At 40.1% G+C, this 26,472-nt stretch overlaps 1 non-coding gene across 1 annotated transcript; it reads right to left on the reverse strand.

Moving 5' to 3' along the window:
- Positions 1-14,987: 14,987 nt before the first annotated feature.
- Positions 14,988-15,094, reverse strand: LOC122809861. Its single transcript, XR_006365976.1, has one exon. It is a non-coding gene; the product is annotated as a U6 spliceosomal RNA (small nuclear RNA).
- Between the last annotated feature and the right edge of the window lie 11,378 nt (positions 15,095-26,472).

Raw genomic sequence — 26,472 nt, forward strand, 5'->3', positions numbered from 1 at the left:
TACCAAAATAGGTGGACACCCACAGGTAATCTTTAAAAGAGGGCAAAATTTAAAAAGCCTACTAGAGCACAAGAAAAGGACTAATACTATGTTACAAGGGATGTTCAGATTTAAGTGTTGTCCCTACTCTAAACACATAGATGTGGGTCAAACATTCATGGTTAGACAACAAAAATACAAGTTAAATAAGAAACTTAACTGTAATTCTAAATTAGTAGTTTATTTAGCCCAATGCCAACAATGCCCAGCATTTTATGTCAGGAAGACCAATAGGAAATTAAAAGAGTAGCTGTATGAACATATATACAGAATCCATAGGACAAGAACAGAAAATGCTCTGGCTAAGCACATAGTACAATTTGAGAACCACAGTTTTAAATTTAGAGGTATTGACCAAGTTGAACCTGGTAACAGAGGGGGTCCTTTTTCTTTGTTGTTGGAGAAATTACTGCTGATATGGCAAATCAAACTGAATGCCTTTACATATCCAGGCTTGAATGAACCTGTTTATTAAAACTTAAAGTTTGTTAAGATAAACATATCAAACTTTAGTTTTTAAGGAACATTTTAACAAGGCATGTATGTTGTTTTCTGTGTAGTCACTATTCTTGTGTAAATGTGTGCACACTTTGTTGTTTTAAACTAGCACATTTTTAAACCAGTGCACTTATTTATAGAATTCTTTAGGAACAAGAAAATGCAAGAAAGATTCAGAATACATAGGGTTAAGTCTAACTTAAGCATTTAATTGCAATTAAAAAGTTGAGCTTGACAATAGGCCAAAAACACATCACATGACAAGTTTGAATTGTTATAAAAGAAGCTTTGGACTTTAAATCTGTTTCTTCTGATGAAGTTCTGTATGGTACATGAATGAAAAGTGCTTCAATAAATTTGTGGACACTACTATTCTTCAGTGGAGCCTTTCTGTTATTCATTTGAGAGTCACTTTAATTGATGGCATGTGTGTACCCAAGACGACTGAATGTTGTAATTAAATCAAAAGGTGCTTCAACAGAGTATTAGTTTAAGGGTGTGCACACTTATGCAACCAGCTTATTGTACACTTTTTATTTTTTTATATTTTTTCCACTAACAGATTCGTTTGTTTTTCAATTGAATTGTACAGGTTATAGGTCACATTAAATGTGGGAAAAGTATTACAATTATTTATTTGGTCTAATGTTTTGATATCACAAAAACTTGGAATTTTAACAGGGATGTGGAAACTTTTTTATATCAACTGTAGCACAGCCGGGTTAAGCGGCATTGTGGGGGGGGGGTAACTACAGCTGTTTGTTGATGTTCACCATTGCTGCATGTTGGTGCATGATACACACCTCCATGCAAACATGGAGCCCCAAAAGTGAAGGGATCTATTGCTTTTGCAGCAACTTATATGTGTTGTATGTGATTTTATTTTTTGACCAGATTAAAGTGATGAAATGGGGTATATAGGAAAGTGGTGAAATGGGGAGCAAGCAGGGGGAAGAACAAATGGAATGCAGAACAGGAATATGTATGAAGGAGGTAGGAAAGAACCATAGCTATCCAATTGTTTAACAGTGTAAACTGGACATAGGTGCAAAATATTACATGAATTTGGACTGTCACCTCCAGAGAGAGGGATGACCACTTCACAATAATGTTGTATAGCCATTTGGATCAAATTAAGTGTGTCAAAAAGACACATGTGAAATGGAGAGATATGTATGGGATGATTTTTTTTTTTGTGGGACAGGTGCCCATTTATTTTTTTTATTTTAGAGAGAGAGGAAACTTGGGGAATGGACGTAGGTATGTCTGGGTAAGTTAAGTTGGGTAAAGCAATTGCAGACAGAAAAGACAAACAAGACAAGAGACAGGGATGGTGATGGACACAAAAGGTTGGGGGACACCATGATTGGGGTGAGGTTGGGGACATCCAGAGACAATGGTCGTCAAGCTGGAAGACATTGAGAATCAAGTCCTCGCCCACTGGACTGTCATTGCTGTCACTTCACTCCGCTGGTGGTTGGAGTGCTTGATGTCTCCTCCTGGTACTACTCAAATTGAGGTACAGCAGCCTCTCCAGCCAGTGTAGGAGTGCACCAATGATGTGGTGCACCACCCTATGCATCATCCCTGGCAACTCAGTGTGGGTGTTGAAATTATCACCTACACCACTGCTCCTGGAGGGTACCACTGGACCAGCTCCAGAGCAGGGCTACATGAGAGTGCAGGTAGTGCAGGGGCAGCAGAGGCAGTGCTGTTCAGGTTGGTTCCCAGATGTGCTGGGCATAGATTCTAGAGCCAGTGGAGGGGAGCAGGTGGATCCAGTGGGACTGGCCTACCCCACTGTGCTGTGGAGCATTTAGTGATGTGGTACTCATGGATGACATAAACACATTTTGATGACATATAATAAAAATAAAACAAGAAAATAAAATAAAGTAAAAGTATTTTACAATAACATAAAATAAAATAATTTAAACAACAATTATTTTAATAAACAATATAAAATAAAATTAAAATAAAATAAAAAAGAGAGATAAGGTTTGGGGTGAGAGAAAAAAGAGATAAAATTAGTACATTCATACATGCCATACAATGCATTAATGCAATTATCTAACCCTATCATCTTTACTTTAACATTTAAGTGTACACCTCCTAACAGATGCACACTATACTACAGACTGCAGCAAGTAATCCTTGAAATGTGCATATATTGCACCTAATGCATGTTCCAGTTGTACAGATTACAGTTGATAGCAGGGAATTTGTGCCACTCGTATAGAGGTTTAAATTTAATGAAAATATTATTGAAGAAATAACAGCATTGTATAATTGTGAAATGTGGTATTTGAACCAATAACCACTGACTAAAGTTTAATTTTTTACTCTTACAATTGTTTTGTGGTACAGACCAATGCAGGCATACTTGCTTTTATAGCTGGGATATGCATACTTAATTTTATACAACTGTATAAAATACCAAAAAAAGCTATCTTTAACTTTTAATGCTACAATAACACTACTCTTCTGCTGCATAAATTCCACATGCTTTCCTCATACTCACCAGTCTAGCCCTGTGGGCTCTGACATTGCACTCCTGATCACTGGCAACTGTGGAAAACAACAGGAAAGAACAGAGCACCATTATACATACCAGTCTTGCCTATATTCAACTTTCTAAGTCTTACAAGTACTCTCTATAGTTGATACTTACACAGGTGTGGTATATCCTCAGTCCTAAATTCCTCAATCCAATGGTCGAGTGTATCCCTCTTCCTCCTCTGTAGGTCATTGAAATGATGCCTACATTGCTCTCCAGTGCACAGGATACCTGTGGTACTGGATACAGCCCAGGCTAAACTATCCCAAGCCTCAGACTTGTACTGGGAGCCAGAATAGTATCCCCACAGAAGCATTTGGCTGTGGTTCTTAACTAAGAGTCCAATGAATATCCTGGACTATTGGTCATCCCACCTTTGTGCCCTAAACATGACATATTCCCTACAAATGCCTGCCATGTCTACCAAAGATCTAGAACAATGGAGAGTGATGCTTTTCCACCAATTCCAGTTATCACATTTCTGGAGTGCACACTGCTTGGCATTGCTGCCAGTGGCGGCTGGTGACTTCAAATCAAAGGGGGGCTGCAGGAGATAGCCGAATGGGTGGGGTCAATGGGAAGGGATGCGGACAACTAGAAAGGGGAGGAGCTATGCTCAAAACCACAAAAACTAAACATTAATTAAATATGCTGCCCTGGGTGCCAAACCCTCATTATGAGAGTCCAATCAAGACAAATGAAGTGTAAAAGAATAAAAATATTTCAATGCATTGGCTGCTTGACAGCTTACTTAATATCTAGATGGAAACAAAAAGGTTGTGAGGCATGAAAAGATAAATTACTTTTTAAATACATTACTGGAATGCCAGTCAAAATCAAGTATAAGAAAAACATGCAGCTCTCAGCTCAAACCGCTTCTCCTTGCACTGCATTATAATTTATATTCAGCTTTATTAAAGTACCAAGTAACATGCTGAAAGTAGCAATCTCTGTGATACCCCCACTTGTAAAAATGTTTATCCAAAAAAGACCTGCTGCCTGACAACTATCTACTTGTTTCATGGGGAAAACATGATCAAAGTAAAAAATGAAAAACAAACCAGCTCAAGATACATTGCTTAAAGGATTACTGTACAGGTTATGGACCACACATGAATGGCATTCTGTTTAGTTTACGGGTAAAACCCTCAGAGATCACTGGAAGTCTCCAACAAGTGTAATGAGCTTCTTAAAATAATGTAATCCTGTCCTTTATTACAAATACTGTCATATGCATTTCAATACCCAATGCTTATACATTATCTAGTTAAGTATTATCTGCATGGCAACAACAGAAAGGCTTCAATGTTGGCAATTCTTTAACAGTATGCTTATTAAAGCTTACTTGCATGTTATGATCTCAGACAAGCTTACCTGATGGTCATTAAAGCATTGCTACTTAAAACACAGAGCAACAGGCACTTTCTGAGTAATAACATAAATCAACTGTACAAAAATATGACAGAAACCAGACCATTCTGTAAAATCAAGAACAGATGAAAAACCACTGTAGTACGTGTGTCTACCTTGGATGGGGGGATACCCTGCACATTTACACTGCATGGGGGGATACCCTGCACATTTACACTGCACAACTGCTCCTTGCCTTGCTTGGACACATCCAGAGTCACTACATGGGGGAGTGGGGTGCAACAAGTATGTCACAATTTGAAATGTCTCTGGCTGACTAATGGCCCCGACACATTTGTCATACCTCACCATCAGAGCAAAGCCATACATAGAAGTGGGACAAAGGCCCAAAAATAAGGACAATTTTTAAATATTGGTCTTATAAACTTAGAAAGATAATAGAATAGTAGGTCTTGTATTAGTATGAATTTTTTGAAGGATATGAAATCTGAAACTCAAATGTCTGTCATTATTTTCTAACTTCAGTCTTTAATGATTTACCACTAATTTGCCAAAAAAACAATTTTATGAAAAATGGACCAAAAATGTGATGCGAAAATATAAAATAGCCACACAATACAGCTGGGAACCTGTCAAAGAAGGTACATTTTTTTAATAATAGTACTGCTAACTTGAGCAGCTGACAAAATAAAAGAATCTACATGCATTTCTGAAATAAAAGTAATCTATAACTCTGATTATTACAGTTATTTCTAAATTGTAAACCCTCCATGTTTTCTTCCAAAATTGCTATTTTGCAGAGGGATTATTAGGGGAAGAGCAACATTTTGAGCCAAATTCGGGGACAGTTGAGAGGTTTGGCTATGCCTAATTCTATAAAGCAATTTATTTGTATGTACCTCTCAACCTGTTAATGCAATAAATCTGGACAAGGCCAAATATATTGGGGGAACATAAACAGTACTAAAAATTGCTCTTGTATAAACTGAGACAGTTGATAGAACAGGCCTTACTTCAGCATGCATTTTTCTGAAGGTTATGAAGTCTGAAACTCAGTGTCATTAGTGACTCAATTCCTAAATGATTTTCCAGAAAACCACAAATATTATGCGGAACAAACCAAAAATAAGAAGCAAAAATCTATTCATTCTGTGAAAATCTGGACAGTTGGGAGGTATAGTTCAGCTGGGGCTGTCTTTGAGTCTGCCGCCCTTCCCCCTCACAAAATCATGGTCGAATGTAGCCCTCCCCCTTGCAGTCATTCCAATGATCCATTACTTGGCTATATCACTCCATTTACCATAAACACTAATGTGCATACTGCTTTACTTCTATGATGATCTGGATTTCATTTGAAAGTTTTATTTTGCATTTTACAGCACAAACACTAAGATATCTGCTAAACAAAGCAACACAGTCTCACAATGAAAACAGGCTTAGCATTAAAAACTTCTCTGCCCTTGAAACGCACATTCAATGAAACAGCATTGAAACCCACATTCAAAGAAAATACATTTTGCCAGTGGCAGATAAAGATTAACTTTGGCCTGTTTTCAAATCATAGGCCCCTTGCACATGAAACATACATGTGCTCTTTGATACACCTTCCTGATTCTACTAAATTATATTCCTTGTACAATACAGTACAGTTGTTAGACAGCATTTTACATTTATTGTTTTGAACATTTTTCCAGTAAACAATGAAACAAAATGCATGCACCAATGACAAAACTACCCAATTCAGAACATTTCCATCATAAAAGTCTACTCAGCCTTCTACAGTCCACCAGTATCAGTAAATATGCACAATCTCTGAAGTAGTAAAAGTCATCTAAATAATTCCACATTAAAGAAATCTGTAACAATGAAGAGGTTGCTGCTAGCAAACAACTTTATATGTCACTGTTTATTCATCTACAAATAAAGTGCCTGTTGCCCTTGAGGAATAAATTGCCTATGTTGCATGCATTAAAAAATAAATAAAAATAAGCTAGTAATATTGCAATAGGGACTGTATGGCAAACAGATAACAGGTTCATAGATACTACTCTAGGTATCTTTACCAAAAAGACTGCAGCATCCACCCACTTTACAGCACAGTACAGTATCAGCAATGCATCTATCTACTGTGGGAGTAGAACCCACAGCCTTCTGCATCAAAAGCAAGTACACTACCTGTTGTGCTATTAATGCAAGCAGACTCAGAATAAGCAGCACTAAAGTTTTGTTCCCCTGCAGCCCTCAGCTCCTTGTAAAATCTACTCGACACGCAGTTGTATCTCTGAACTTTGCAGCACAAGAAATCTGGAAAAAGCCGAAATTTATTTGGGGGGGGGACAACCAGGGACACATTTTAAACATTGCTTGTATAATGTTGGAAAGTTGCTAGAATAAAATGCTGTGTTACCACCATACATTTCACTGCCACGTCTTTAACCCAGGGGACCATGTGCAAAACAGTCAGAGAAACATACCACTATGCCAAATCAGCTGTTTTGTAAAAGAGAGGAAAATAAACTTAAATGGCTACCATTTAGTAAATTCAGTTCTCAGCATAGCTGTCAACCTCTTGGCACAAAACACCTGAACAAAGCCAATAATGGGGGGGGGAATACAGCCCCCAAACATTCAGTGAATTCAGTTCTCACTATAGCTCTCAACCTCTTAGCAAAAAACATGTGGACAAAGCCAGTAATGGGAGGAATACAGCCCCAAACATTCAATGAATACAGTTCTCACCATAGATAACTCTCAACCTTAGCACAAATACCTGGACAAAGCCAATAATGGGGAAATACAGTCCCAAAAATAGGGACAAATTTTTAATATCCATGTTATAAACTTAGACAACTGCTAGAACAATTTTGTGTTACCATGTACTTTCTGAAGAATATGAAATCTGAAATTCAAATGCCTATTTTTTAAACTTTTAACCAGGAAACTAGTCTGACTTGGAACAAAAGACAATTTTCAGCAGAGTAGAGAGAAATGCCAATCACATCTTTGCAAGTAAAGAGAACATACAGACACCACACAGAAGGCACCCCAGCCAAGAATCAAGCCAGAGAACCTGTAGCTGTTAGGCAACAATGCTACCAGTACACCACTACACTACAGACTTTGCAAGGAAAAATGTAGATACAGAAACCACAGATTTTATGAGGAACAGAACAAATATGAGGCAAAAATCTGCAAGTTTTTTTTAGAAATGGTGGTTGATAGGGAATTCAGGTCCTTGCCACCTGAATCCAAGGTACAGGGTTCAAGCCTGAGTCTCTATCCACCACCATTTGCTCTCTCTAGCCACCAGTATATAGTAACTGGGGCATTTCACACACACACACACACACACACACACACACACACACACACACACACACACACACACACACACACACACACACACACCTACCTAACCTCCAGCCAGGAAGCACCTCATTTACCTGATGTATGACCAAGCAGCAAAACCACCCGAGCAATCCAGTGACCTGAAGCAGCAAAACCCACCTGTGACATGGAGCAATCCAACCAGCGACCAAAACCTGCTACACCTACCTCATACATCCAGCCAGGAAGCAACTCACTTACCTGATGTATGACCAAGCAGCAAAACCACCCGAGCAATCCAGCGACCTGAAGCAGCAAAATCCACCCGTGACACGGAGCAATCCAGCCAGTGACTAAAACCTGCTACACCTACCTCCTGAATGAGCCCACACAATGAAAGTCCCATGAGAGTAGCTCACCTCTCTCAGTCCTGATTGGATCTGCCTGCAGCCGAAGCAGTCCGGACCTCCTCTTCTCTGCTGTCGTCCCTGCACTGATTCCTGGGTGCATTTGCAGCAATGATTGCTGGGTACCTGTGTTTCTCTATCCGGACTGCAGTCTAGATTTTTTTTTCTGTTTGTTTTTTTAGTTTTACAGATTTTTCTTTTTTTTTTCAAGGTGGGAGGGCTGCAGTCCGGCAGTCCGATACCACGAGCTGCCCCTGGTTGCTGCGCTTTACTTACCATCTTGCAAATGCATTGCTCAGGAGGGCACACCCCTGAACAATGTGTTTGCATGATGGTAAGTATAGAGCAGCAGTGCCAAGCAGTGAGGAATTAAATAATTGTAATTCCAATTGCAAGGTTATTGGATGTACAGGCAGTGGTGTATTTGTCTTAGGTAAATGTGAAGGCCATGCATGTCCACATAGCAGCATTATACTTACAGGGATTTAGTACACATTATACCCACAGGCATAAATCTGATAATAAATGTGATAATACATAGCTAGATAAATAAATAGATAACTGACTCAATAATAGTGTCTCATCCCTAGACATCCCACTAAACCTGGCACCTTCCCTACAAGCACCTGCCATGTCTACCACTATCTAAAGTGTTATAAGTGAGAGTGGATATACTGGAACAAAAGTAAAAGTGTGTGGAATATCCTGCAAAAGAACACAGGGCCATGTGTATGGCAGTCCTGCACTTACATCTGTTGCCACAAGAAGGTTGAAATAAGACTTGTCTGTGTTGCAGTTCTTTGCTATAAACTGCAATGCCACAACAGAAAAAAAGGTTGCACACCCTAAACTAGAACCCAGGGCCATCTGTACTCCAGACCTATACCTGTACCTGCTGCCACAGTACTAGGTACATGACTTTCCCTATTTTACTAATCATTCTTAAGGTCTCACTGTTAACTGCTGCACAATGCTGCTTAGTAGGTTTACACAATGGCCAATAGTATTAGTTGAATGCATCTGGTTTTCTATTTTTGGCTGTCTAGGTCCTGTCTACTTCCCTTATCCCTATTTAACACACAAACATCTTTGCAGCAAAGAATTGAACTCAATATGTGTGCAACCAGCTGCAACAACATCTACAGTGATATCACACCTAAAACTATTACTTCAATGTTTATTTTTGGATGTGCTGTGTCTGATGATCACACAACCTGCTATAATTATTGCTTCAAATGTACAGCTCTGTCTTACATTTCTGTGTTTGTTGGTCATTCTTCAGTTATCTGACCAGTAATCTGAGACATGCAGAGTGTAAGCCTTTCTGTATCATTGGCCTTAAAATGTGTGAGGATATTAAGTGAAAATAATATCATATGCAGTTGCCAACAAATGAAGGGCAGGTTGTATGTTAAAGAACACAATCCGTGAATTGTGTGCTGCTTATTTACATTTCCAAACTTACATCTAACACTTTGTAAGTCTAATCTGACACACTCACTGGATGTATGGCAATCTGCAGTGCTGTTGTGTTTTCCTTCCCCCAACGAGTAATCATTCACAGTTGTAATCCATTAAAACAAACACTGAAGGAGTGCTGCACTATGTTTACATTTCCTATTCAGCAATTCTAATGAGTTCACACCTCATTTGCATCTTTACTGTGCTAACAGCCCTGAATCTACACCATATAAAAAGGCAACCATGTAGCTAGGCAAACTGATGGTGAGGAGACTTGTTTATGTTGGGAAGACTGCACATAAACTATTTATTCAGGATATATCTGTAAAGAGGAGTACTAAACTTCAGAAGGTATACTTCTATTTTGTCAGGTACATACTGCATATGCTGGAATGTATTTAAGAAAAATGTGAAGCAAAGGCTTTTACATTTTTATCTGTGTGTATTAACACAAAAAGGACTCCAAACCAGTAAAAATAAAATAGAAGAGCCACACCAGAATCTACTAAGGTGAATTTTATTTAGCGCTTTCGTTTTTCAGTGAAAACTTCATCAGAATAAATAAATAATTCACTTTAGTGGATTCTGGTGTGGCTCTTCTATTTTATTTTTATCTGTGTGCATTAGTTAGAAGTGTACTGATGGCATGGGCTTGTTTGTCAAGCCATTTCAGACAGTGGACCACTGGAGGACAAGGCCATTGATCAGAAAGTATGACTACTGCAGCTTCAGTGCCTGTTGACTCTGGCTGTAGCGAAAGTGTTGGGGTTGTGTCATGCAGGAGGGTTGATAGGGGTTCTCTGTGGGGCACCTGCTGTCCCTCCCCTACCTGATGCAGGTGTCTCCTCCCATTCCACTAAACATATGTTTAGGGCTGTCATGGAGGGAAAGGCACATTCCCATAGGTTCTCCAAACAAATGCTCAGGGTTGCAGATGTGACACAAGCTGACATGTGTGACTGCCTTCACTGTATTACCAGTTCAATGGATCTGGTGAATGGCATATTGGAATGAGGGGTGTCTGAGATGGAACAGGCATCGTCTGTGACTGAACATCTGCTGGGAGGGGAACAGCATCCTGATGGGCATAGGTCACCTGCATTATCTGCTGTCAACCAATGTGGTCATGCTCAATCATGGTCCCATAGTGGCAGTACTTCCACTCCTATGTCAGTGAGTGTGCTCTCCACACCCAGATGTAGCAGGCCATGTGGTTGTGGTCATGGATGTCCCCGTGAAAAGACCTCATCCAGCATTCACATTCAGGTAGCAGCAATGCATCTGACTGTGGGTGTGGACGTGCCAGTGCACTTGGCAGTTGATGGAGTGGTAGCCCTTTCTCTTTATGTGCAGCCTACCCTGTTCTTAGGATGGTGCCTTAATTTCTACATGTGTACAATCTATGGTACCCACTACTTCAGGATAGTGTGCTACATGGTAGAATTCCTGCCTATTTCTGACTCTCTCCTCAGAACTACAGGGAAAATATATGTGGTCACTGGCATGTTGGAGCATAGCATTCTGGAAATGGCGGAGGATCCTGGATGCTGATAGCTGTGGCACCCTCAGCATGCCCCCTGTTGGTCTGTGAAAGGTACCTGTAGCTATGATTCTAAGGGATACACATACCTTTGTCTCCACTGGGATGGGTTCTCCTCACTTGGCTGTGGCTCTGAGTTGAAGACAGCAGAGGCCGCAGAATTCCTGCAGTGTGTCCCTATCCACCCTGTATTGCTCTACAATTTACACATCATGTAGGTTTTGAAAAATTAAACAGGGCCTGAAAACTCTTCTCCTTCTCTGTCTAGGCCTATTGACAGCAGGAGCAGCATTGGCTTCAGCATGTAGCACATACAAATGAATTAAAGCACCAGCAACCCCTAACATTCTGTCCATGTAGACTCCTTTCTGTGTCTGTATTCCAAAAGTTTTGGAATTCATAGGAAAAACCAGCATGGAGTCTACACTGATGCTTTATAGCTTGCTGAATAGCTCCACCATGTTGGATTGTTGATTAGCATGCAATTCAGCTGCCTATGCTGTAATTAGTATGCCACAGTCTTTACCTTGTTTGCGCGGGGTGGGCACTTCTACACAGCACTTACTGAATCTGAATTTTGTTGCTACCATGTAGGGTTTATTGAATCCCCCTAGCAATCTATCAAATGTTGTTGTTTTAAACAAGAACTGTTGCTAACATTAAACAAGAAATATATTTAAAATGGTCAGGAAGATGAGTCAAAGAACACATGCAAGAAGCTCAAGGTTTGAAAACAGTCTAGGGACCAAGGTACACTTGATTCCCCACTGGCCAGATGTATTTTCAATGAATGTGAATTTCACTGCATTTTCAATGAATGTGAGTTTCAAGAGAAGATAAGTTTACTGTTGCTCATGCTTGGCCTGTTTTCAATGTGGAACTGTTTTTTTTTTTGTTTAAAAAAGGGCCATCAATGATTATGCTATAAAATTTGAAAGCAGTGTTGGTGGTGCAACCGGTAGCACACTTCCCTTTGGTACAGCATTATGTAGGTTTTATTCCCACCCAAGACAGATGGATTGCTGACTTGCAATGCAGCATATCTTCCATCAGGTGAGACATTAAACCAAGGGTCCATCTGCCTGAGTTGGTGGTAGCTCAATTGGATGTAAAATATCTCATGACACCCATTAAAAAGTGTAGGGGAAGTTTCTCAATGTCTTGTCCCAATTTCCCTTAGTAGAATAGATGCCATCATTGGTCTCCCTTGAAAAGAGGATACTAGCCTAGTGGGAGTAACATGGTCAACAAAGGATAAATACATTATAAGTTTTAAATTAAATCAAATCAAATCAACATCTCTGTAATCATTTTAAAAGTAAAGAAGAAAACAGTGTGTTCGCTGACAGTTTTGAATGGTGTTTATGGTAACTGGGGGAAGAGAATCAACTACTGGAACGGTTGCTGGTGGTGAGGGCTGGTCCTTTACCCTGTCTAGGGCCTCATTTGACCATGAGCAACATTCTAAGGGTGCCATACTTCTCAATCTATCAGTGCAAGATATCTGGGCAGCACCAAGAATAATGGGGGATCAAAGGCCCAAAATGGGGACAGAATTCAAATATTGTTGTTATAAAGTTAGAAAGTTGCTAGAACAAATTTTGCATTTTCTTGTGTTTTCTAAATGTTATGAACTCTGAAATTCAAATGCCTGTCATTTTTTAGTGAATTCAGTCCTTCGTGATTTTCCAGAAAATCACAACTTTTCTGAGGAACAGACCAAAAATATGGGTCAAAAATCTGGATATCCTGTATGGACATTTGATAGATATCAGGGTCAATAAAATTAGGTTTTAGTACAAAATATGAATTTCTGGCTATAAATGTAGAATGTGCATCTCTTCTACTCCTCCACCCTGACTTCTAGTGTAAAGAAGTATATGAAAAATGTGACCGTGATGAAGTATATGAAGTAAGATTGGTGTTTTAACAAATTCATCTAGTCTAATTGAACACCAAGATACCTCTCAACTGTCTCTGATTTTTGCCTGAATTGTTTGTCCAGTCCCTCAAAAAAATTTGGATGTTCTGGTAAATTAATGAGATTACTGTCAATCAATAAATACCAGCTATTACAGATGTTCATCTTATTGATCACTGCTGCAGTAGCCTTAGCTATATGGGTTGTATCCAGTCAAGGATATAAAAGTCTGCTAGTTTCCAAATCTTCAGGGTACCTTTATGTGCCCAAACTGTCAGGTAGCTGCAGCTGAGCTGACTAAAAGACAAGTTTGGATGAAAAGACCTTCAGAGTGTTACTGCTGCTGAAGAGTATGCTCCTCTGAGACTTTTAAGGATCAGTGATCAGCTTGTGATGTTCCTTTGCTGGACAGATAAAAAGTTCTCTTTTTGAAAAAAAAAACTTCCATGTAATAATTTAGTTTATTACTGATACTTCCCTCTTCGGGAAAGATATTTTAAAGCTAAGTGTTTAGGTTTTAAAAAACTGTCACGAGACTGTACACTACTTTTAAACAGAAGTGTTCTTTTTTCCTTTGAGTTTAAAAGTTGTTTAAAGTAACTGAAGACCATTTTTTCTGTGGCGAAATTGTGTTTATTTTACTTTGTGAGGCTGAGAAAGTGTTTTAAAAAGGTTTTTACTATGTTTGTGAAAAAATGACTTTTAAATACATTTTGATTTTACCATCATTTGCTCCTTGTTTTCCCTGGGAAAAAGGCACCATTTTCATCTTGGCCATGGAATAATCTGTTGGTCTCATTGTCTGTCTGTCTTCTTTCAGCCACAAAAAGAAAAAGTTAAGCAAACATCTTTTGCCTTCACAGCAGGTTACCAATTTTCCTCAGTCATGTGAGTGACTTTGCTGTGGCCATTAGTTTTACCTCAGACCACTCACCTTTTACCTCAGATCCTTCTTGCTTAGCACATACAGTCACTATGGACTGGGGTTTAGAGACATTCTCTGCGGCTGTTGGAGCCCCCTCAATTGGCAAAGGAGAGCCACTGCTGGCAATCCTGGGAGAGGGAACAAAGAAGGCTTCCCACTTTGTCAGAATGTCATCCCTGGGGAAGTTGCAGCTGCCATTTTTAAAACTGTAGGTCCCATTTTTCCTATTAAAAAGAAACAGAAAACTAAACATGTATCTGCTCCTCCTCTTCCTCCTTCTCAAATTTCCTTAGAAAGGAGTAGTTTATTGAGTCTGGCTCAGGGTTTAATTCAGGCTATTGAACTTTCTAGTAAAGTAGTTTTTGGTAAAAGAAAGAAGGATACCATCTTTCCTGAAGAGACTCAAGATTCTGAATCTTGACTGGAGGATGAATGGACAGATACAGAAATTGAGTTTTCTCCTCAGATTTCTGATTCAGACTCAGAGGAAAGCTCATACTTCAACTCTCCCTGTATGGGGTTCTCTTTCTTTGAGCTTGTTTCTAGAATGTGCCAGTGTTTTTAGTGGGAGAACAATGAGGTTTCTCAGTCCCTAAGAAAACATCATGAGCTGTTACAGAAGAAATTTCTAGAACCTGCATCCATAGGTTAGTACTAGCCTAACTGCTCTTATCAGCCATTTTAAGCTTAGCAAATTACCCCATTTGAGAATCAAGCCCTTCACATTGTGTCTATAAGTTAAAAACTTTAACTGTTATGCCAACTTCCCCCAAAACAAATAAAGACTGAGGGAATCAAACCCTGTACTACCAGAGGTACAGCTCACAGCCTTAATTTGCAGCACCAACTACCAGATAAAATATCTAGATATGTCGGGATTAGAACCCTAAATACCATCACACAAGCTACTTGACATAGTCCTTTGAGCCACAGAAGCTGCTCAAAGTATGGAATGCTTCACAAATTTGCGTGTCATGCTTGCACAGGGACCATGCTAATCTTCTCTGTATTGTTCGAATTTTAGTATATGTGCTGCCAAAGCAAGCACAACACTTCTGTCAGTTTTGGAGGGTATGTGTGTGTGTTACAACCTGCAACTTTCTTGATAGTCTGCCAGTTGCCCCTAAAGAAGCAGATAGGAATAATAAAGTTCCTCAGTCTTTTGAGTTTTTATACATTCTTCCCAAACTTAATCCAGCAGCCATAGCTTAAATTAATCTTTCTACTACTAAACACTTGGTTAATTTTAATCCTACTATTTCTGATAAAAATAGGAAGATTATTGAAAATTATAGGGAAAAATGTATGCTTCTGCAAATTTGATTTTCAGAGTTTTGAATTGTCAGGCACATATATTGAGGTTTATCCTGTCTAATTGTGAAAGTATAAGAAATGCTTTATCTGCAGTCACTTTCTTCTTGAGGAAAAATTTGTTTTAAATAATTTATTCTATTATTCAAGTCACTACTCATTGTATACAGTGTGTGTATGAACTGCTGATACTTCTTCAAGGGCTATGGCCACTACTACCCTTTTGAGGAGGTTTGCATGGCTGCATTTGCTGAAACCTGTGTTCTGAGAGACTGCTTTTCAATCTATCTGCAAATATACAGAGCTGAGTATATTTTTTTGGTTTTAGAATTTGTTAATTGTTGCTTAGATCTCTGTTGAAACTGTTGTCTCCCTGTTCTGAGAGACTGCTTTCCAATCTATCTGCAAATATACAGAGCTGAGTATATTTTTTTGGTTTTAGAGTTGATCTGGGACACTGCCCCAGTCCCATCTCTTTACCACATTCTACCTAATAAACTCTTTCTGCACTTTCTTTTAGTCCTTTTTAATTTAATTGCATTTTTTAAACTGTGTTTGGTCTAATATTGCTACATACTCGTGTGCTTGCTTGCACTGCATGTGAATTGTTTTTACTATTGTTTTTGCTACTTTTCTGTAAAAAAAAAATGTAAGCCTGTTTCCTACCTTTCCTGTAACTAGTGTTCTAGATACAGATTTGCTGTATCCAGGACTGTATGTAAGCTTCTGAGCCCTCCAAGCCTTTCTGTGTTGGAGGGAGGCCTTCTAGCTTATCAGTGGGAGTGGTAAGCACTAGGTAACCTGTCTACCACATAAGGAGTGGTTCTGGCTCAGAAATTGTAGTTACTGGCCGTTTGGGCAATCTCTTCCGTCTCACTCAACTTTCTGATTTGAAAGCCTACATTTGCACTTGTTTCTGTCCTGTAACTCGTCTAGTGCAGATACAGATTCTTAGTTTTAGCACTTAAATTTGCTTATTCGTGCTCAGCACTTGTTTAGAACTTGTAAGCACTAAATAAGCTACTAATTACTATAGCACTCAACCTTCCTCATTACCTATAGGAAAACAGTTTTTGTACTTACTTTTCTCACTTGCTTAGAGAAAAACAGCTTTTGTACTCACTTTCCTCACTTATCTAGAGGAAAATAGTTTTTTATTCAGGCATATCCAAGGGTCAGCTCCCAGTGTTCTCTCCTGTCTATCTGATGAATCTGGGCATCTTGAGGCAATGTAGAAATTGCCTCATGTACACAGACAACCCTCTCCTCCTACCACCCAACACTATGGAGCGGCCTTAGGTCAAGTGGTGCCCTAGGCAAAAGTGCTCCATGGCGCCCCCCACCACACCACCTGTTGCCCCTATCCTGGTCTACCTACACCAAATAAATACTGGAAAAGTGCCCCTGCTAGAGCGGCACCCTAGGCGGCCGCCTAGTTGGCCTATGCCTGAGGCCGGCTATGTGAGAGATGCACTTATCTAGCCAAACTGGAAGGAAAGCTCTCTCCAACCAAGACTGAACTTGACAGTCATGAGGAGAAGGTAAACATTTGCACCACACCACACTCATCACATAGTATCACTAAATCTACACCACCAAAATCCACACATAGTAACACAAAAACATTTGCGGAGGCTCTCAATAATAATCTGTCTAAGCAACATAAGCCTCCAAAGCAAAAATGCAAGCAACCTCCATCCCCCAACACAACCCAAATGACACATAGCCCACAGACTCAGTGTGCCACTCAACCACAGCCATAAAAGGCAAAACAACGTACCCAACACACTAGTCATAGGTGACTCTATAGTCAGGCACACTGATGTCCCACTCACCAGGCTAAACAAGGAGAAGGTTACTGTCAGCTGCCTGTCAGGTGCCAGGATCCGCCACATAACCCACGCACGCAAGTCACTCCACAACAAGTACAAATATGACTCTATCATTGTCCATGTTGGTGTGAATGACCTGAGACGTACCTCCCTGGACAACATGAAAAGAGACATGGAAGAGCTCTCCAATCTTGAAGCCCAGGCAGGTATGACCCTAGCCCTGAGTAGTATTCTGCCATTGTCCAGAATGATACCACAGTACAAGGACAAAATGATTGACTTCAACAATTGGCCAAGTTTCTGGTGCCATTCTAAGGGGATCCAGTATCTGTCTGCTTGGGATGACATGGTCGACAGACCACAAAGCTTTGCCACAGATGGCCTGCACCTGTCACCCCTGGGATTCCAGATACTGGCTAAGGGTCTTGCTGCCCCATAGTGCCTTTTTTAGGCAAGGTTCAAATAACAAATTCACCACCGTAACAGGAACAGGCAAGCAAAAACTGAGGATAATGCTATTCAATGCTAGAAGTCTAAATCTCAAAATGCACTCACTCGAGGCACTCCTTAAAATGGAGAACATCGATATCTGTGCAGTGGCTGAGACCTGGTTTAAGGCTCCAGAGAGCACCCCTGCACTACCAAGCTATAACTCATACCACACTTTTCGGCCATGTAACTTGGACTGAAACACCAAAGGCGGAGGTGTGTCCATATTCATTAAGGATATCCACACTTCCAGGCTAATTGTTCAGCATAATGCATCCGAGGTTATCCAAGTGCAGCTAACACTGGGCAAAACTGCAATCCAAATTGTAGCTTGCTACAGATCCCCCACCATGCCCCAGGATTCCCACTCCTCTTTTCTTGATGTACTGGAAAATATTAGGGTTCAACCAAACACCCTAATAATGGGCGACTTCAACTACCCCACCATTAACTGGGAAAACTACTCATGTATTAATTCCTTAGCTCAACACTTTCTGGAATTCATAAACTCCAATGCCCTGGATCAACTTATCCACACCCACACCAGGGGCAACAATATCCTAGACCTAGTCATTACCAACATGAGTGACAGGTGTTCCACACCTGAAGTCAACTCCTCGTTGGTCCGATCCGACCATAAGCTAAACACCCTTGATATCCACATCCCGCCCCCACTCCCCATTAAGGAAACCATAATAAAAAATTTCTCCAAAGTCAACTTCATGCTTCTTAAGACAGAAGTGGTGAACTTCATGACACCCATGCAGATGGACAATACAGTTACAACTGCTGAATCCTACACGAATGCACTCTATAAGCACTTACATGAGTGCATGAATTGTGCTATCCCAAACAGAACCAAGACGCTATCCTCCAAAAAAAGGAAGCCAATCTGGTGGTCCCCTGCCATAAACAAACTGTACAACAGAAGGAAGAAACTGTTGCAAAAGAGAGTAAAATCCCATGACTGGAGGAGCTCCCGGGTCAGCCTCAGTAAGAAGCTGAGATCCCTTATAAGATCCTCCAAAGCTAGCTACAAAAACAAAATCATCACTAAGGACAACCACAAAGCATTCTAAAGCTATGTCAAGAATCTCGGCAACACCCAGATCTGCTCTGAGTTACAGCACAATGGCACGAAAATTACAGTACCAACTGATACTGCCAACATCCAGACAGATAGGTTCAGCGCTAACTTTATTCCCCTCTCACCCCCTAAAGGGCCCATATCTATACAGGAAGAATGCAGAGTCCCTGTAATCACAACTATGAATGTAAACGCTGCACTCTCTAAAGCCAAAAACACAGCATCCATGGGACCGGGCAACATCCCAGGCTGCGTTTTACACGAACTTCAGAACAAACTGGCTCCCCACGTAAGCACCATGTTCAATAATAGCCCCGCATCAGGCTTTGTGCCCACTGAATGGCGCACAGCAACAGTTATCCCACTCCACAAAGGGGGAGCCACCACTGATCCCAGGAACTATCGACCTATTAGCCTGACGAGCCTGGTCTGCAAGGCCATGGAATGTATCATCATGGAACTCATAAACAAAGACATTGGTAACCTCCAAACTCTGGATCCCACCCAGTTCAGGTTTGTGAAAGGCAGAACATGCCTCTTGAACCTCATCAACTTCTTTGAGGCAGTCACCAAAGCTGTAGATGAGGGTAAAGTGGTTCACACAGCCTATCTTGACCTTCTCAAGGCTTTCAACACCATCCCCCATTCTGGAATTATAGCTAAACTCACTAAACTAAGTATAAATCCCTACATCACAAGATGGGTTGCCAACTGGCTCACTGACAGAACCCACACTGTAAAAGTTGCAGACTCCAAATCTGACCTCAAAGCAGTGACAAGTGGTGTACGTCCTGGGACCTCTCCTGTTTGGTATCTACTTCTCTGAAGTACAGGCTAACACAGAAGGCCTCTGGCTAGCGAAGTCTGCAGATGACTGCAAACTAGGAGCCATAGTCAAGTCCCCAAATGATGTGGACATCCCACAGAAGGGCCTCACTGAGACAGATGCCTGGTGTTAGAGCCATGGCCTCAAGCTCAATGCCAAAAAGTGCAGTGTCATCCCCTTTGGTAAAAACTCTGTACCCATGAACTACCACATAGACAGCAATCTACTTAACACCGTATGTGTGATAAGAGACCTTGGGACCCAGGTGGACAGTAGTCTCTCCTTTGATAGTCACATTGCCACAGTAGTCAGGAAGTCCTTCTGCATGGCACACCTCATCATAAAAGGTTTCTCATCCAGGAAAAAAGAGGTCATTGTTCCCCTCTACTCGGTACTCATTAGACCCATTATAGAGTACAGCGCCCCTTTTGCAATGTACCTCACAAGACATCTGCAGCAGCTGGAAGAGCCACAGAAGTACCTCACAAAGAGGATTACTGTCCTCAAACAAATGCCCTACACTGACCGACTCAAAAAACACCAGCTTTACTCCATAGCATATCGCCTACTCTGAGGTGATCTCTGCCTAACATATAAAGCTATGTCAAACCCAGAGCTGTTGGACATGCTACACCTAACGAAATCCCAATCCCTCCGAGCTACATGCTCTAGGGGCCTAAACCTTGTCACCACAATAAACAGGACATGCTAGAGGGATAGATTCCTGTTCCAGAGACTTCCCATACTCTGGAACAGGCTACCCGTCTATGTCAAGCAAAGTTCTTCATTAGCACTCTTCAAGAAAAATCTTGATGAGTGGATGGGAAATAGGATATACACCCCGGGGATCACTTCTGTGTCTCTGCTCCACAGTTGCATAGGAAAATAACTTTCTTGGGTGGCGTAAGCCAGGGAACCTTGTTGGCTAGGCTTACGTAGGCCCTTGGGCCGATAGCCTAGTACCTACCTATGAACCTATGAACCTATGATGTTAAAAATGAGATGTTAATTTCTCCTTTAGATATAGATTTAGTTGTTGGCCCCTCTGCTACAGAGGTGATCAAAAAGTATGATTAAAGGGATAAGCTATTTCAGCCCTCTTTTTCCAAATTTTCCACAAGGTTGTTGAACTCCTCATCCAGTTTTGGTAAGAAACAAAATAAACAGTCTCAACAAATTGCAGGTAAACACAAATAAATAGCAAGGGATTCCAAAAAGAATTCTGGAAACTCCCAAAACCAAGGTCAGCCCAAGACTTTGTTTCCCCCTTTGACCCTGGCAACCCCCCCTTTATTTCAGAACGTCTAAATCTCCACTTTTCTCTTTCGCAATATGTAATTTCAGATAAATGGGTTCTGCAGGGGTTATAGGTGGCAGTGACAGGATAATCTTCCTTTCCATGGGATTATTTCCCATTCACCAGACCAATCTCTTTTAACTCCACTTGTCCTTCATTGCATTCTATTCCAGCTCTGGATCTTTCTTTTTTAAACCTGTCTTTGATAATGTCCAAACTCAGTGATGTCACTTCACAACCTGGTACTTCTTCTTCCACATTAAAGTTTCCTGGTAGTGCTAGATTTAAAAGATGCTTATCACAAATTTCCTTTTCATCCAGACTTCAGATGTTTCTTAAGGATTTGTGTGTTTGGATCACATTACCAGCTCCCCGCCTTACCCTTTGGACTATCCGTTGCACTAAGAGTGTTCATGAAGTGTCTATCTCCAGTTATAGCTCATTGCAGGCTACAGAGTATCCACATTTTTCCATATTTAGATGATGTGCTTATCTTTGCAGAGTCTTTTTCAAAGTGTCAGAAATCTCTATTTTGAGTGAGAGAGCTCTTACTCAAGCTAGGATTCCAAGACAACATACAAAATACTTTCTTGACTCCTCACAGGACTGTGTTTCTGGGATGTCAACTAGACACCACAGTTCAAAGAAATTGTCTTCCACAGGAAAAAAAATCTATATCTAGATCTGTTTCTAGGGTTCTCTGCTCATTGTAAAAGAATACCTCAGGATTCTGGTTCTCATGGCTCCCGTGATTCTCATGATATCCCTGGCAAGTCCCTACACGAGAAAGATACAGTAGTAGTATCTGAAGTTTTTTTGGTTCTAGCACCAACACCATGTGTCTTTTCAGATCTAAGTACTTAGGTTTGTCAGAAGGGAAATCACTTGATGTAGACGACAGATATCCCAAAATCCAGGTCTCCCCACAGATGCCTTGGACTTTGCTTTGGGAGCAGTTTCAGGAAGGGTAAAAGTGCAAGTTGTGTGGGACACTAAAAGCAGGCACAAGCACATAAATATAAAAGAGATGCTTGCTGTCAAGGCACTCAATTCTCTGAGTCATCTCTGGTCCTCAGGACCTCTTCAATTTGTTACAAACAGTACCACGGTCATGTGGTACACCAACATGGAAGTAGGAACCAGGTTGTAACCCCTCTGCAGACTAGCTATGTTAGCTTGGGATATAGCTTTACAGTATAAACTCACATTTCAGGCATCCTAATTTCCATCAGAGCAAAACTATGTTGCAGACAAGCTGAAGAGGACAAGGATTGACCCTCACAAATGGAAACTAGATCAGGGTGTCTTCCAATATTTGATCCATCTGTGTGGGATTCCTCAGGAAGACCTCAATGTCCCCTCTCTGAACAATCAGCTGGCAAGATTCTGCTCCAGGACTCCATACAAGAAAGCCTGGAAGATGGATGCTTTTTTTCTTTCCTTGGACAGGAATGTTCAGTATACTTTTCCACTCTCTCCACTAATATCCAGGGTACTTATACAGATTCAGAATTAATCCCTAAAGATCACTGTGGTAGCTTCCTTCTGGCCCAGGCAGACATGGTTCTCCCTTCTTTTGGAAATGACCAATAGCAACTATCACAAGCGTCCTCACAGACTGGCTCTGCTCACATAAGAACAGGGATATTTGACACCCTGATACTAATCATCTTCAACTGACTGCATGGCTTACAGAGTCTTAATTCTTTAAAGCGCTTGTTTACTGAGGATATGCAGCAGGTACTAACAGTGGCAAGACAGACTACTACTAAAAAATCATATATTAGCAAATGGAAAAGGTTTTCTAGTTAGTGCCAACAATATAACCAGCACCAAAAAAGGGCTGGTTGTTCTCTTGTTTTGCAATATTTGTGTGAGTTACTATCTTATAGTCTTTTTGGGTCTATATTAAAATCAGAAAGTCTGACAATATTGAATATGATATTGTCGACACGAGAATACCAAAAGCGCACTACATCGAACATTTAAACGGAAAATCTTTGTAGGGGAGATTTCCGTTTACTTCAATGTAGTGCATTCTTGGAGTTGGTATATTTAAGTAGGGGGGGGTGTGGGGGGTGCAGGGGAGCTTGCCCCCCTGCCTACACACTATTTATTTATTTTTTTTAATTTAGTATTTTTTTTTTGGTTTCGATGGTTTAAGACTTCGATCACTAAAGTTCGATCTTTAGTGATTCGAAGTTTTAAACCTTCGAGATTATAATATAGACCCAGTCTTTCTTACTCTTCTATCAAGGTTCATTTATCAGCCATTTCAGCATGTCTGCCCTCTTTCAAGGCAGTTGCATGTCAAAATGTTCTTGAAAGGGATTTTAAATAAGAGGCCTCCAACTAAACCAGTAGCCCCAGTTTGGGATCTTAATTTCGTTTTAGTGAAGCTAACATTTGCTCCATTTGAACCAGCTAATCTGTATGACTTGAGGTTTTAACATGGAAAACAGTTTACTGATTGCTCTGACCTCAGCAAGTAGGGTATTTGAGTTGCAAGTTCTTAAGGTGAGTCAACCCTATCTCATTTTCCATAGGGGCAAGGTTTCTTTGAGAACTAATACTAATTTTATGCCTAAAGTGGTACCCAAGTTTACTTTAAGCTTAACAATCCATCTCCCTGTTTTCTTTCCTGAACCCAAAAAGTGAGGCAGAAAGGATACTCCATACCTTGGATGTCTACAGACAACTCAGGTACTAAATTGACAGAACTAAATCTTTCAGATCTTTCAATTAATTTTTCATTTCTTGTGAAGTTAAGAAGGGACAAACTGTGTCAAAACAGACTATTCCAAATGGTTGTCTAAGGCTATTACCTTTTCTTATACTCACCACAACAAAACTATTACAGGTAGGGGCAAGGCCCACTATACCGGGGCCTTGGCTTCATCTATGATTTTTTGGAAAGGGTTGGATTCTAGAAGTATTCCAGAAGCTACAATGTAGATGTCTGAACATAGTTTTACAAAGCACTACAAGCTTAATTCCTTCAAGCTTCCTGACAGTTTGGGCACATGTAAGGAGTTTTGAAGCTTTGGAAGCTGGCTGGTTGTTATATCCTTGGTAGGATATTCAGTAACCCATATAGCAAAGGCTACTGCTTCAGTGATCATTCAAACATCTACTGCTATAGTAATTTTACTTACGCAACTTCCCTTTTCATACTGTGTACTGTTTTGAAGATGCATTCATAAGTTGACCATTATGTCCACATTCATGGGGGGGGGGGTCTGCCTCCAGCTGTCATAATTAATGGGCAAGTAATCAACTGTCACTAAACTGCAGTCAATGTAAGGCACTGCCAATACTAATAGAGTTAACAATGTAAGGGATTATAAAAAAGATGTAATGGCCACAGTTTGCAATTCTGACTTGAACTCTGCAGTGAAGTCATTACCAGAACTAAGTCTGAAGCAAGGAGGTATAATGTTACCCTAGCGACTCTCTATTCAGAAAGTCAAAAGGAGAATGTGAACTCTAAATTCATACCTTTCAGCTTCTTTGATTAAGAACTATGGACAAAGCCAAAAGTAATGGGGAACAAAAGTCCAAAATCGGAACAATTTTAAATATTATTCTAATTCACTTAACAAGTTAATAGAACAACAGGCTTTGCATCAATATGGATTTTCTGAATAAAAAAATAAAACATATAGTTTCTGAACGTTAACACATATGAAATTCTAATGCCAAGCATTATTGACTGACTGTAGTCATTAGCATTTTACCAGAAAATCAAAAATGTTATGGGAAATAAGGAAGAAATATCAGGGGCCACTGAAAGGTATGACCCTAACGTTTATGAGTAATTGCACTGCCTCTTAATGACATTCCTGTTAATGTACTGGCCTACCAGATGCTGCTGTGGTGCATATCTCTCAGCTACTATGATTTATGCATAACTGTGTCTTTTGTCCTCAGATTTAAGCTTGCTCTACCTACATTGATACATTTCTTATAAAAGTTAGACCTATTTAAGGAAACATACATCATTAAACAACTGTCTATGTCCATGCAAAAATTCAGCAGCATTAATTAAACCAAACCTAGTACTTGAAGATCTATTATTAAAAAAATGGCAAAATGCTTCTTTTTGTGACCATCTGCTATGATTTTTTAATGCTCAACTAAAATGCTTAAAATAATGAATTCTGCCTGATTCATTTTTTTTACATTATAGTGTTTAGCTTGTAATAATGAAGCAGTTTGACCTGAACAATTTTTCTGATGTAATTTTGAAATTGTTGATATGCATAATTTTCAGCCACTAAGCATTACAAATAATAACTCTAGCTTTTAACAATGACTGCATTCTAGGAAGAGAATCTGATGGCAAAAACCATAGCACTATCCATAGCGTAGCAGCTGGGAAGTATGTTGATATGCGTAAGGGTTATCAGCGTGCCAGACCCTTTGCCCCTCCTATTGCCCCACTCATTTTAATAAGTAGATGTGCATTTACTTCTCTTGCAAAGTTAATGACAATACTAGCAACTTGTTTTGCAGAATCAGTAAATAATATGCTAATGGAACAGATGAGCAAATATATAAACATGCTGCACATATTAAAAGAAATTTGCAATATTGTCTTGGCAAGTGGTCTGGTTGTTGAACATAGTATACTAGACATGCATGACTATCTAAAAAGCATACTGAGGAAATGAGAGCATGAGAAGAATGATTATGATTTGTACACTGTTTCCTGCAATGTGTACTTTAGTGTTCCTGAATCCTGGTTTTAGTCATATCTATTATTTTATTTCTACCGAAGGCAAAAATCATATGAAATGTTATCACAGACAGCACAAAGTAAACAGAGCAATTGTTTCACTTTTATAAAAAAAGAACACTTGGACTTTTTGTGTACTTCTGCAATGCAGCATCATGACTGTTCTTTTCATTAGCCTAACCTCCTGGTAATGGTCATGTTTCATATCACCCAGTTTGCCAGTTAAAAACAACAAACGATTGTGCTGACAAAATAATAGGAAACAGTAAACATTTTGGAAATTTACTTCAGAAATATGTTAGATCTCAAAATGACTGGAAATGGATAACGTGTTCTCAACAAAACTTAATTTCCTGATAGAGACCCAGATTTCTAGAGTGTCAGGAAACAAAATTACTGCTTTCAACCCTAATATGCATGTCCAAGCTAATGACTGCAAGGGAAATTGTTTCTGTGATCTAAAACAACTTTTATGCCTGAACAAGTTGTACTGTAAAATATACAATAAAGTATTCCTTGGGTCTGGGATGCGGAGTGGGGTAGGTGGGGGAGAGTGGTACTCTCTCCCCCGAATTTACTAAACTTCCATGCAGGACTAGTTTAGCCCTGCATGGAAGTGCCCATTTAGGAGCAGGATGGCAGCGCGCCAGGCATAATAATGAAGGCATGCTGGCCGAGCTCCTAGGCTTACACTGAGTGTGTACGAGTGCAGGGGGTGTGTCTGAGAGCAGAACTCTCAGAATAAACATGCCCCTACAATGTCGAACAGCAGAAGCTGTTAAGAAATGAGTGAAATTGCTCACAGGTGTCCACATATCCCCACCAACAGACCCCCACGTGTACAAC

Source organism: Protopterus annectens, chromosome 8.part0 (assembly GCF_019279795.1).
Source record: "Protopterus annectens isolate FY-2018-M chromosome 8.part0, PAN1.0, whole genome shotgun sequence".
NCBI classification, from domain to species: Eukaryota; Metazoa; Chordata; order Ceratodontiformes; family Protopteridae; genus Protopterus; species Protopterus annectens.